We start from the raw sequence: 12,285 nt of genomic DNA on the forward strand, positions 1-12,285 counted from the left end.
ATTTTTAAAAATTATCATTAAGCCTCTCAAAATTTCAAAAAATTTTAGTTATACCCCAATTTTTTTTTAAAATGTAAACGGTGCCCTTCAAAATTTTTAATTTTTAATTTAAACCTCTAAATTTTTTAAATTTTAAATTGGCCCCTCCAAGCTCTATGACCAAGTTCCGCACTTGGCTGCCTATTCCTTCTTTAAGAGGCTGGGTTAAAGTATTTTATAAGTTTGGAATCAAATGTTGTAAAATGATCTGATTGAAAGAAACATATGTATTCAATTTATAATAAATTGATCAATTTATTCATTCATAATATTAGAATTGAAACTTTTGATATTGTTCATGAATTAATTTAAAGATTGATAAGAAAAATTTAAAAATTGATATTTTTTTGAGATTTCTTTTAATTTCGATGATGAGTAAATTAATTTTTTTTTACAAACAGACCAATATTGCTATAGCAAATTAAATATAAAATTGATTCCCTAGTTTTTTAGTGAGCAGACAAAATGACGTGGAGGATTATTTAAGTTATAAAGTTTAGAATCAAAACTTTATGTTATATTGTGTTGCAAGTTTATGATAAGTAATATATGCAAAAGCATTCTTAATTTTATTTATATCTATCTAGTCGAACTATACGATTACAAAAAATATTATCAAATTATACAAATTATTAAAGTTGTATAATATTTTTTGTAATTATCCAATTACACAAAACTCTAGGGATCGAATAACATTTTATGAAAAAAATCACGTTAAATTATAATAAATTTTATAATTCACATAATTTGACATTTTTATGTAATTGTCTACTGTGAAAAAGAATAAAGATAAGGGTTGTAACGCTCTTAAAACCGGTTGAGTAATTTTTTAAGATCAAAAATTTATTTTTTAATATTCGAATCAAATTTCTAAATTAATAATTTAAGTTTATAATAATCTCAATTGATTAGGGTTTATTTTTTGAATTTTCTTGAATAATGACTAGAATGCAAAAAATATAGTTTCTATAGATAATTTAATTTTGTACTTTTAAAATTTTATAATTTCGAACCATTTAAAATTTTAAGTTCAACCTTTACATAAAATCTTATATTGTCTTTATTTGTAGGTTCACAGTATGTGGTGGCTGGGCCGTTAATTGGTCGGCTTGTATAAGAACACCATTACCGGTGCTTTGGGAATGGGCTGAGGAATGTAAAATCTCGGTTCTCGGGAGCAAGGAGTATGTTTCGGCCATGGGTATCGTTTGGAAGAGGCTCGGTGTCACGGAAGGTTATAAAATGGACAGCTTCCAAAATCAAGTCGAAATCTCGGTCTTGATGTCGAAAATGTGTCGCGGAATTTTTCCGACGGTCATTACTGCGGATCTTGTGGGTACGGTTGTAGAAGAGGAGACAAGAAAGGGAGTGATAGAAAATGGCTTGTCGATGCTGTTAACAGTGGTGCAGTCATTTTAACAGCCTGCAAAGCAGAGAGGTTGGTGTTGGAACATAACAACATAATGAACATGAAGTGTTTGAGTGTTTTTCAACATCTTCGAACCAAAACATCACGAAGAAACTGTAAATAGAAGCGAAAGTAACAATCTCGGCCTGTGGGACAATCCACACACCTCTTTTGATGCATTCGAGTCGGCTTATGAATACGAACATCAGTTGGAATCTTCATCTCCATCCGGTCACAATGACATGGGTTTACTTCCCGGATTCCGATTCCGACCTCAAAGGGAAGTCCATGGATGGTGGGATCATCACATCAGTTCATAAACTTTTGAGACCAAACAACAAACTGCAAGCCATTATCGAAACTCCATTAATGGGGCCAGGGCAATTCATCGCTTCGTGCCCTTGGGTGTCCGGTCTCGACATCAAACAAATGATGCTAAAATTCTCGAGAATTGCTACCATGTTTACGATAATAAGGGATCTAGGGTCCGGAAAAGTTAGTACCAACGGATGGATAACGTACAAGTTTGAAAAGTCAGACCGGGACAACATTTGAGCCGGGATCAGACAATCGTTGAGGGTTCTAGTAGCAGTCGAGGCAGTCGAGGTTGGGACTTATCAGAGCAACCGACAAAGAATGAAATGCAAAGGGGTAAGTGACAAGGAGTTGGACGAGTTTTTAGACACGGTCTCGGCAGAAGGCGGACCATCGTCGGGTGTTGAAAACTGGACCGTTCCCAGCTGTGCACACCATATGGGGAGTTGTAGGATGGGGATTAATGAAAAAGATGGTGCGATTGATGAACATGGGGATATTTGGGAAGCCGAAGGATTGTATGTTTGTGATCCAAGCGTTCTGCCAAGTGCTGTTGGTTTTAATCCTATGATCATTATCATGACCACTGCTTATTGTATCTCGAAGGGAATAGCAGTTAGAACAAGTGCTGTTGGTTTTAATCCTATGATCATTATCATGACCACTGCTTATTGTATCTCAAAGGAAATAGCAGTTAGAACACCAAAAAATATAATCTCTACCAACGAGATGGTTTAAGTGGTAAACAACTTGATATTGTTTAAGCAGGTCTTGAGTTTGAGTCTGTGTATGCAGAAAATCTCCGTTGGGAGACTCACCCACCAAAATTAGGCGTGCGAATCGGGTTGTTCCATATTAATCAAGGCAAATCATTGGAGACCGAGAGGGCAACTAAAAAAACATAGCCTCTTGTATTGGATTAATTCCTTCACCGGTATTTTTTATTTGAATAAATTACATATATGGTCATTAATGTGAAGTTAAGTTTCTTTTTTCACTATTGGTTCCAAAAAAATTCGATATCAATGTTATCATTTATTTCGTAAAAGAAGTTAATTTTATTAAAAATAATAAAATCTAAATTATTACAATTATAACTGTAAACATTTTCTTATAACAATTGACACAAGAAATTAGTCACTTGAGATCATAAAAAGAAAAAAAAGTTTAAAAACTCAATCAAAAGATAAATACAAACAAATATGACTGTACCAACAAATGAATAAAAAAGGGATCAAATTATTAAAAGACTACTGACAAAACCGCAAATCAGAGATAAGCGACGTGAGAAAACTATCCATGAACATAGACCACGTATCCAAATCCAATCTGATCGTCCAAAGCAAGGATGATCAACAGTAATACAAATAAGCGTCACCTTGATTAGCCTAGGGGAATGTAAAATTCAACTCTAAAAAAAGATAAACAAAAAATAGGCAAACAAACAAAAACGTGTCAAAGGAAAAATATATCATACAAACAAAGGAAAACACGCCATAAAAACAAAATTATTAAAAATTGAAAAAACAAATGAGAAATAACGACATGATATAAGAAAGTAAAAATATAAAATAAACACATAAGATTAACGATCAATATCAAAATTAGTATTGTCACATACCACAGAAAAGATAAAAAAAACTCAATTCAAATTATTCAAATATTTGAAAAATTCTAACTAAGTCGATGATGAACAAAACAATCTCCTTGGTATCATCTCAGATATTAATCAAAGAAATTATGGACAATCCAAAACCATATTAGCCAAAACATCTCAGATCTTATTTTATTTGTAACACCTTCAAACTGATACGGGTGATCTGATATGGGGTGTCACATTATGGTCATCGGAGCGACCCATACTGAAAATTCTGAAAAATTTTAAATTTTTGTTAATCTATTTAAATCTGTAAAATAATTTATAGATAAAATATAAGTTCATAAAACCATTTATATATTAAAAATAAAATTCAGCAATATCCAGTAATAAAACAAGTTTCAGACTCGAATATAAAAACACAATACAACCTACATGCCCTCTAATTTCATGCACCGTACTCCACAAGCAATGCCGGTGGAACTCCTTTACTGATGTCGATAAAAGCACAAGATCAAACTCTTTAACCTAAAATGGTAAGTAATAGAGTGAGCTTTGGAAAGCTCAGTAATACAGAACTACTAGATGAATGCAATAGGCCATCGGGTATAAGGTAAAGTATAAATTTTCTTAACGATACAAACATCTTCAAATTCTAGCGACGAGTTCAGATTTCATTAATTATTTTTTCAGGTAACCATCCAAAAATTAAAATCTAAAGGAAATATTCAGAGAGACAGATTTAGGAGATTGACATGAAAAGTATAGTGTGTTCCAAAAAAACCAGAGAAAATGTACATATCTTTTAAAATATCAACAATTTAAAACATATTTTAAGACCAAAATAATACACTCTAACCGAACACCGATATGAAGTTCCCCAGAAATGCATCCATAAGGATTTACCCTAGGCCATTGAGGCCATAGAGCCTACCCAAATGTGTACTTGGGGCCTAAGAGCCTACCCAAGGGAATACCTTGGGGCCTTAGAGCCTACCCAAGTCTCACCTTATATCCATAAGGATTTACTTGCTTGATCAGAGCTGAACCTCCATCCTCCAGAATCCTACCCAGATAGTATCCCAATAAATCGGTTCATATAGTAACCAGTAATTTCCATGATCCATAAATTAGGCATAATTATATTTTCTAGTGAAAACATATAACCAGAGAGCACATATCATGTAGCCATAATTCATAAACTGTAAATCAATACATTAGTAAGTCAGAATATTGAACAATTAAAATATTTAGTAAATCAGTAACTGATAACTCCATAAAATACTCTATTTCTAGTCTTTTTACTTAAGTTATTACTCGTCTAAACAAAGTATGCACAACATATTAGTTGCATTTAGGTTATGTTTATTTATGGTGGACAAGTTTTGCTTTGGCAAGATTTATTTGGTTTAACTGATGCTGCTGAGGAGAAAGGGTCTGTGTGGATTGTGTATGTGCAAGAAATTTACTTGGGAAGAGCATTTCAGTTGCGACAATGTAATTTGTAAGGGCCAATGAAATAGAGAAGTTGATGAAAGTGAGGAGTAGATTTATCTCGTCAAAGCAAGGTTTATATTGAAAGTCTGAAGTGGAGATGACGAAATCACCTATGTCACATACCGGCTGTACGACTTCCCTCACGTGCAAGCAAGCCCTCAATATTCTGGCCAACCTTCTTTCCCTTTTTAGCATGGACAAGACAATAACGGGTATCTAGGGAATCTTCACTTATGCGAAACCCTAGGAGATTTCCCTTTATAAATACTTAGCCACAACCGCCAACAAAGGAGGCAAGGAAGTTAGAAGAGCTTTACTTGAAGTCATTCCTTGGTGTCCTCCATAGCCAGACTGTAGCAGAACGACAGTCATGTCTCGAGAGAGGCTGCCCGCCAGGGTAGGCGCGGTGCTGATCAGAATTGTCATGACATAGCCCCTGGTTTTGGGAGTCGTTCTTCCTTTGTTCTTAATTTCTTTACGTATTTGGGGTTGTATTAAAATGATGATACTTGGTTGACTTTTTGATAACACCATGAACTGTCTTACTTGATGTTAATCTTTGTTTTGCCTAAACAATTATTTTCTGCTTTATGAATGATGAATTATGATTTTGCTCATGACTATTTTGTTCATTGTTTAAATATTTTGCCTTGACACAGTAAGAGTTTCGAGAGATTGCCTTGGGTCTAGGTAAAAACATCTTGACATTGTAAGAGCGTCGAGAGATTGCCTTTTGTCTAGATATTGATTCTTAGATTCGATAAAATTAAGATAGATCTACGTGAACATTGGAATAGATCCGAGATGGTGATGTTCTAACTTGTCTACCTTAGAGATAAGGAGTGGGTTTTAATCGACTAAAAGAGATAGACGCTAGAGTAGGATAGACAACGAATATAGTTTCCACTGAGAGGTATTGCTACAACAACATTCTAACAAACCAAGGGTTGTAGTTAACGCTGAGTAGTATTGCTATAGCAATTGTCTAAGAATACTTAGTAATCTTGTCGGGCAGTTTAAGGATGTCATAATTATTCATTCTAAACTTAGAATAATTACTTGTCATAACAAAAGAATAGCATGAGTGCATTGTGAAAGGTCTGAATATGTGAGGTTGTTTTGAATATATTTGAATCAACGTTTGTCTTTGCTTTATTTTAATTCGATAGTTTTGCATATTTATTTTGTCTCGACCAAACTTTTCCAGAAATTATACTTTACAATATTTCCTTGTTTTGTTTTATTACTAATAGTTTTCTAGTTTGACAAGATTGTAGGAATTAGCTTGTGACAACTAGTTCTGGTTGTGGTGAAGTTTAAAAATATTCGACAAATCTCTAAGGAGATGATAACTCATTTACCCTATATTACTTGATTCGATTGTGTATACTTGTACATAATTGCTTGCCTTAGCATATACATTTACAAGCGATCAAGTTTTTGGCGCCGTTTCTGTGGATTGGCATCTGACGAAATTTTTATTTTTCGCCATAATAAGTTTTTCTTGTCACCCTATATTTAGTTAGTTTAACGCATTTTAAGTTTTTATTTTCGTTTGTAGGTTTTTATCATTGCATGACCTTGAGATCCGCTGGAAAACCATTGGAACCATTTGACCCTAAAATTGAACATTCGTTCAGAAAAAGACGATATAACCAACGAACTAGAGAGTATATGAACCAAATATAATTTCAAGGCAACAATATGGGAGATAAGACAGATCTTGATGCAACAATTAATCTTCAGCAAGAAGTTGCAAGACCACGAGCACGAGCAATACGAGATCACTTGAATCTAATTCTTGATGATCTCAATCCAGACATTGTGGCACATGAGATACAAGCAACCCATTTTGAGCTTAAACCGGTGATGTTTAACATGCTAAATTTCATCGATTAATTTGGTGGTTCACCTAATAAGGATGCTATACAACATATTCGTGCCTTCCTTAAAGTGTTCGATTCATTCTGATAAGAAGGTGTGCACGAAGACATGCTTAAACTTAAACTTTTCCTTATTCCCTATGCGATAGAGCAAGAGCTTGGCTCAGTGGAGTTCCTTCAGGCTCAATGGAATCTTGGGCAGATTTATGCAAAAGTTTTCTACTTTGATACAATCCACCCAATATAAATACACAACTTCACAATGATATTGCATGTTTTCACCAAGGAGATGATGAATCAATATACGAATGTTGGGATAGGTATAAAAGTTTACTTCACAAGTGTGTGAACCACATATTTCATGACTGGACTCAAGTAGTGATGGTTTACAACGGAGTTAATGCACCTACTCGAATGATGTTAGATGCCTCAGCAAATGGCACCTTAATTGACAAATCACCCGAGGAAGCTTTTGATATCCTCGATAGGATAGTAAATAATGACAATCAATTCCAAACTACAAGACTGGGAACCGACAGAAAAATATCTGGAGCATATGAAATTGAGGATAAGGATTCAGTAGCTGCTCAACATTCTTCCATAACTAATATGTTGAAAAATTTGCAGTGTCCTAATGAGGTGAGAGAAGTCAAGACAACCAGTAATGCATTCATATTTTGTTACGACAATCATCATGAGAGTGAATGTCTAGAAAACCATGAGTCTACCAATTTTGTGGGCAATTACAACCGAAGCAATAATAACCCCCACTCAAATACATATAATCCTGGCTGGAGACAATATCCAAATTTTTCATGGGGCAATTAAGGAAAAAATAACAGTCAAGCAGTGAATTACAGTAGGCCACAACAGAGTAACTTGGACCATTAACATTTTCAGAATCATCATCATCAGCTGCCCTGGCAAAACACTAAAGGTACAACTTCTTCCTCTAATACCAATTCTAATTCTAACTCCTTGGAAGTTTCATTGCATGAATTCATTGCCTCGAAAAAAGATTTCATGGATTCAATAAAGACCCTGATGTAGAGCACTCATCAACAATAAAAAACCAAGGAAATTTGTTGCAAAGTCAAACAACTCTTTTGCAAAGCCATAATTCATCCCTGAGAGCATTGGAGAACCAAGTGGGTCAAATTGCCACGGTATTATATTCCCGCCCATAAGGAAATCTCCCTAGTTATACTAAAATCACTAAACATCATGGAAAAGAGCAGTGCAATGTACTTACACTAAGGAGTGGAACACAGGTTAACCAGAATGACAAGTTTGGGGGAGAACAGTTGAACAATTCTCACAAGGCATTATACAACCAGAAGATCAAGCCAAAGATTCAGAGAAGGATGAATTGTCTGAAAAGAAGGAAAATGATGAAGGCTCTGAAAATCAACAAACAGATAATGGGAAATTTATGGCCAAGGCGAAAGATTCTTCAACACCAATAGCAGATGACGTGAGACCTCCAGCACCGTTCCCTCAACGATGAAAGAAACATAATGATGATATCCAGTTCAAGAAATTTGTTGATGTTCTGGATCATTTGTATATCAAAGAGCCTTTACTTAAAGCCATTTAGAAAATGCCTTCCTATGCTAAGTTTCTAAAAGACATCGTTATAAAGTAAAAAATGTTGCCACGACAATATAAATCTTCTCTAGAGTGAGTAAACTCCCACCAAAACAAAAAACCCTGGCAGTTTTGTAATACCATGTTTAATTGGTAATAACTTTGTAGGACGAGCTCTTGTTGACTTAGGGTCAAGCGTAAATTTAATACCAAAGTCCATATTTTTAAAACTAGAAAGATATAACGTTTGCCCAACCATAATTATCCCACATTTAGCTGATCGGTCTTATATGCGTCCTGAGGGCAGAATAGAAGATGTCATTGTGAAGGTGGAAAAATTCATATTTCCAGTTGATTTCCTTATCTTGGACTACGAAGATGATGAAAATAAACCTATCATCCTTGGATGACCCTTTTTATCCACTGGACGAATCTTAATAGATTGCGAGAATGGAGAATTCACAATACGGGTAGGAGAGCAAAGCGTCACAATCAATGTATTCAACTCCATGAAATATGTGGACGATTAAAAAGAATGCCAATGAATTAGAGACATGGACTCTCAATAGGGGAATAGACAATTCTTGGCCACGATGAATTTTTAAAGGTAGATGAATACAATACTCTATTCCACGACTCAATAAGCATGACGTATAAACACGAATATCATGACCCAAGTGAAATATTTTTGGAAGACGATTCTGAGAACTATTGCCTTGGGAACAACAATCTGAATAAAGCACTAAACGGGTTCCCTGCTAACGACACCAAGGCATATTATGAAGGAGAGTCAGAGGAACAATCTAGTTTCCTTCATACTAGATCAGGTATGAAATTCGAACCCTTAGATTTTAATGAAGTTAGCCCCCCAGAATCATCTCTACTACATGCACCTAAATTGGAATTTAAAACTTTACCATCACATTTGAAATATGCCTACCTAGGTAGTGATGAAAGTTTACCAGTAATAATTTCTACCAATCTAACCTCCAAATAAGAGAATAGTATGTTAAATGTTTTGTCGCAGCACAAAAAGGCTCTCGGATGGACAATGACAGACTTGAAGGGAATCAACCCTACCATATGCATGCACAAGATAAAATTAAAAGACAACCATAGTACTTCGGTGGAACCACAAAGAAGACTCAATTCGATCATGAAGAAGGTAGTCATGAAGGAAATCATAAAATGGCTGGATGCGGGAGTGATTTATCCTTTATTCGATAGTGCATGGGTCAGTCCGGTGCAATGCGTGCCAAAGAAGGGTGGTGTGACCTTGGTTAAAAACAAAAATGATGACCTTTTAACTACTAGAATAGTCATGGGCTGGTAAATATGTATGGACTATAGTAAGCTCAATAAAGCCACAATGAAAGACCATTTTCCCTCCTTTTTATTGACCAAATGCTTGATAGGCTAGCAGGAAAAGCATTTTACTGCTTCCTTGATGGATATTCAGGATAAATCAAATAGCCATAGCACCAGAGGATCAAGTGAAAACTACTTTCACATGTCCATATGGTACCTATGCATTTAGACGAATGTCGTTCGGGCTGTGTAACGCCCCAGCTACTTTCCAGAGATAGATGATGGCCATTTTTTCAGATATGGTGGAAGAGTGCATGAAAATATTTGTGGATGACTTCTCCGTCTCAGGAGACAATTTCAACCGATGTCTCGGTAATTTATCCAAAGTACTGAAACGATGTGAAGAAGCCAACCTAGTACTAAATTGGGAGAAATGCCATTTTATGGTAATCGAGGGAATAGTGTTGGGTCACAAAATTTCTTGTTAAGGCATTGAAGTCGATAGAGCCAAGGTGTAAGTAATCGTAAACCTACCTCCGCCCACCAATGTGAGAGGCGTACGCAATTTCCTTTAACATGAAGGCTTCTAGAGGCGGTTCATAAAATATTTTTCTCAAATATCAAAACCCTTGTGTCTTTTACTTCAACAAAATCAATAATTTGTATTTAATGACGATTGTTTGAATGCCTTTACAAATTTGAAGAAAAAAACTTTCAGCAACACCAATTGTTGTTCCACATGACTGGAACGAACTTTTCGAGCTCATGTGCGATGCTAGTAATTATGCAGTTAGAGCTGTGCTATGCCAACGAAAAAGTAAATTCTTTCATGTTATCTACTATGCTAGTCGCACTCTTAATGATGCATAAGTAAACTATACAACCATTGAAAAAGAACTTCCTGTAGTAGTATTTACATTCAATAAGTTTAGGTCATATCTCATAGGCACTAAAGTGATTGTGCATACAGATCACTCAACCATTAAATATTTGATCAATAAAAAAGATACAAAGCCTAGGCTAATCAGATGGATATTATTACTACAAGAGTTTGATTTAGAGGTCATTGATAGAAAGGGTACAGAAAATCAAGTAGCAGATCATTTGTCTAGACTAGATAACAAAAATAATTGTCATGACATGATAGAGATTCAAGAGGATTTCCCTGATGACAATTTTTTTTGTCACGGCTGTGCCGTGGTATGGTGAGATAGTCAACTTTCTTATTAGTTGTATTGTGCCTCCAGATTTATCTAGCCAAGGCCGAAAAAAGTTTCGACATGATGTGCGACATTACTATTGGGATGAACCATTCCTATTCAAACAGTGTGGAGACCAAATAATCAAAAGATGTGTCCCAGAAGAAGAGCACAAAGAAATTCTCTTTCAATGTCACTCATCACCATATGGAGAACATTTTGGTGGGATGAGAACAGTGTTGAAGGTTCTTCAATCCGAATTTTATTGGCCAACCTTGTTCAAAGATGCACATGAATTTTACAAGTCATGTGATAGATGCCAACGAAAATGGAACATATCAAAAAGACATGAGATTCCATGGCAAAACATTCTGGAGGTTGAACTTTTCGACGTATGGGGGATAGATTTCATGGGACCCTTTCCTAATTCTTTTAGAGATTTATACATTTCAAGGCAGTAGATTATGTGCCCAAATGGGTGGAAACCATCGCAACACCTAAAAATGACTCAAAGATCGTGCTGTAGTTTTTGCACAAGAACATATTCACACGTTTTGGAACACCGCGAGCTATCATTAGTGATGAAGGCACACATTTTGATAATAAATTAATTGCGAAGGTACTGAAACGATATGGAGTACGTCATCGGGTAACTATGGCATATCACCCCCAGACTAATGGACAAGCCAAAGTCTGTAATTGGAAAATCAAATAAATCCTTGAGAAAGTGGTCAACCCAAGTCGAAAGGACTAGTCGCCAAAGCTAGATGAAGCACTATGGGCCTATCGCATAACATTTAAGACAACGCTAGGAATGTCCCCGTTCAAACTCGTCTACGATAAGGAATTCCATTTTCTTGTGGAACTTGAACATAAATCTTACTGGGCCATCAAGAAATTAAACATGGATGCTCAGCTTGTTGGAGAAAGAAGACTCTTGGAATTGAACAAAATGGATGAGTTCAGAGCCAAAGCTTATGAAAATGCCCGCCTATTCAAAGAAAAAACAAAACAATGGCATGACATAAAATATTTCCTAGGTAATTTTATTCTGGACAACAAGTACTGCTCTATAATTCAAGACTCAAATTATTCCCAGGCAAGTTAAAATCAAGATGGTCAGGACCGTTCATCGTACATCAAGTCCATAACAATGGAGCAATAGAGATTAAGAACCGAGACGATGGATCCATTTTCAAAGTGAACGGGCAGAGACTAAAGGAATACAAAGGAGCACCAGTCATGTGCGAAAAACTGACATCAACAGCATATAATGCCCAAGAGTTTGTCTTACTCACCTGAACAAAATTCGTTGCCTAGGCAACGAAAATGTGAATTTTTTACATAAATAAATCAAGTTATTTTATGCACTATTTATTTGTTTTACTTTATTTATGTTTTCTTTATTGTAGGCATGCAAAGTACACGTGGCAGCATGGGGTGAGAACTCAC

At 35.4% G+C, this 12,285-nt stretch overlaps 1 pseudogene; it reads left to right on the plus strand.

The window, feature by feature from the left end:
• The first annotated feature begins 504 nt into the window (after window positions 1–504).
• Window positions 505–8,246, plus strand: LOC120125778 (annotated as a pseudogene).
• Window positions 8,247–12,285: the final 4,039 nt, after the last annotated feature.

The sequence above is a fragment of the Hibiscus syriacus genome, unplaced genomic scaffold (genome assembly GCF_006381635.1).
Source record: "Hibiscus syriacus cultivar Baekdansim isolate YM2019G1 unplaced genomic scaffold, ASM638163v2 tig00110443_pilon, whole genome shotgun sequence".
Taxonomy (NCBI): domain Eukaryota; kingdom Viridiplantae; phylum Streptophyta; class Magnoliopsida; order Malvales; family Malvaceae; genus Hibiscus; species Hibiscus syriacus.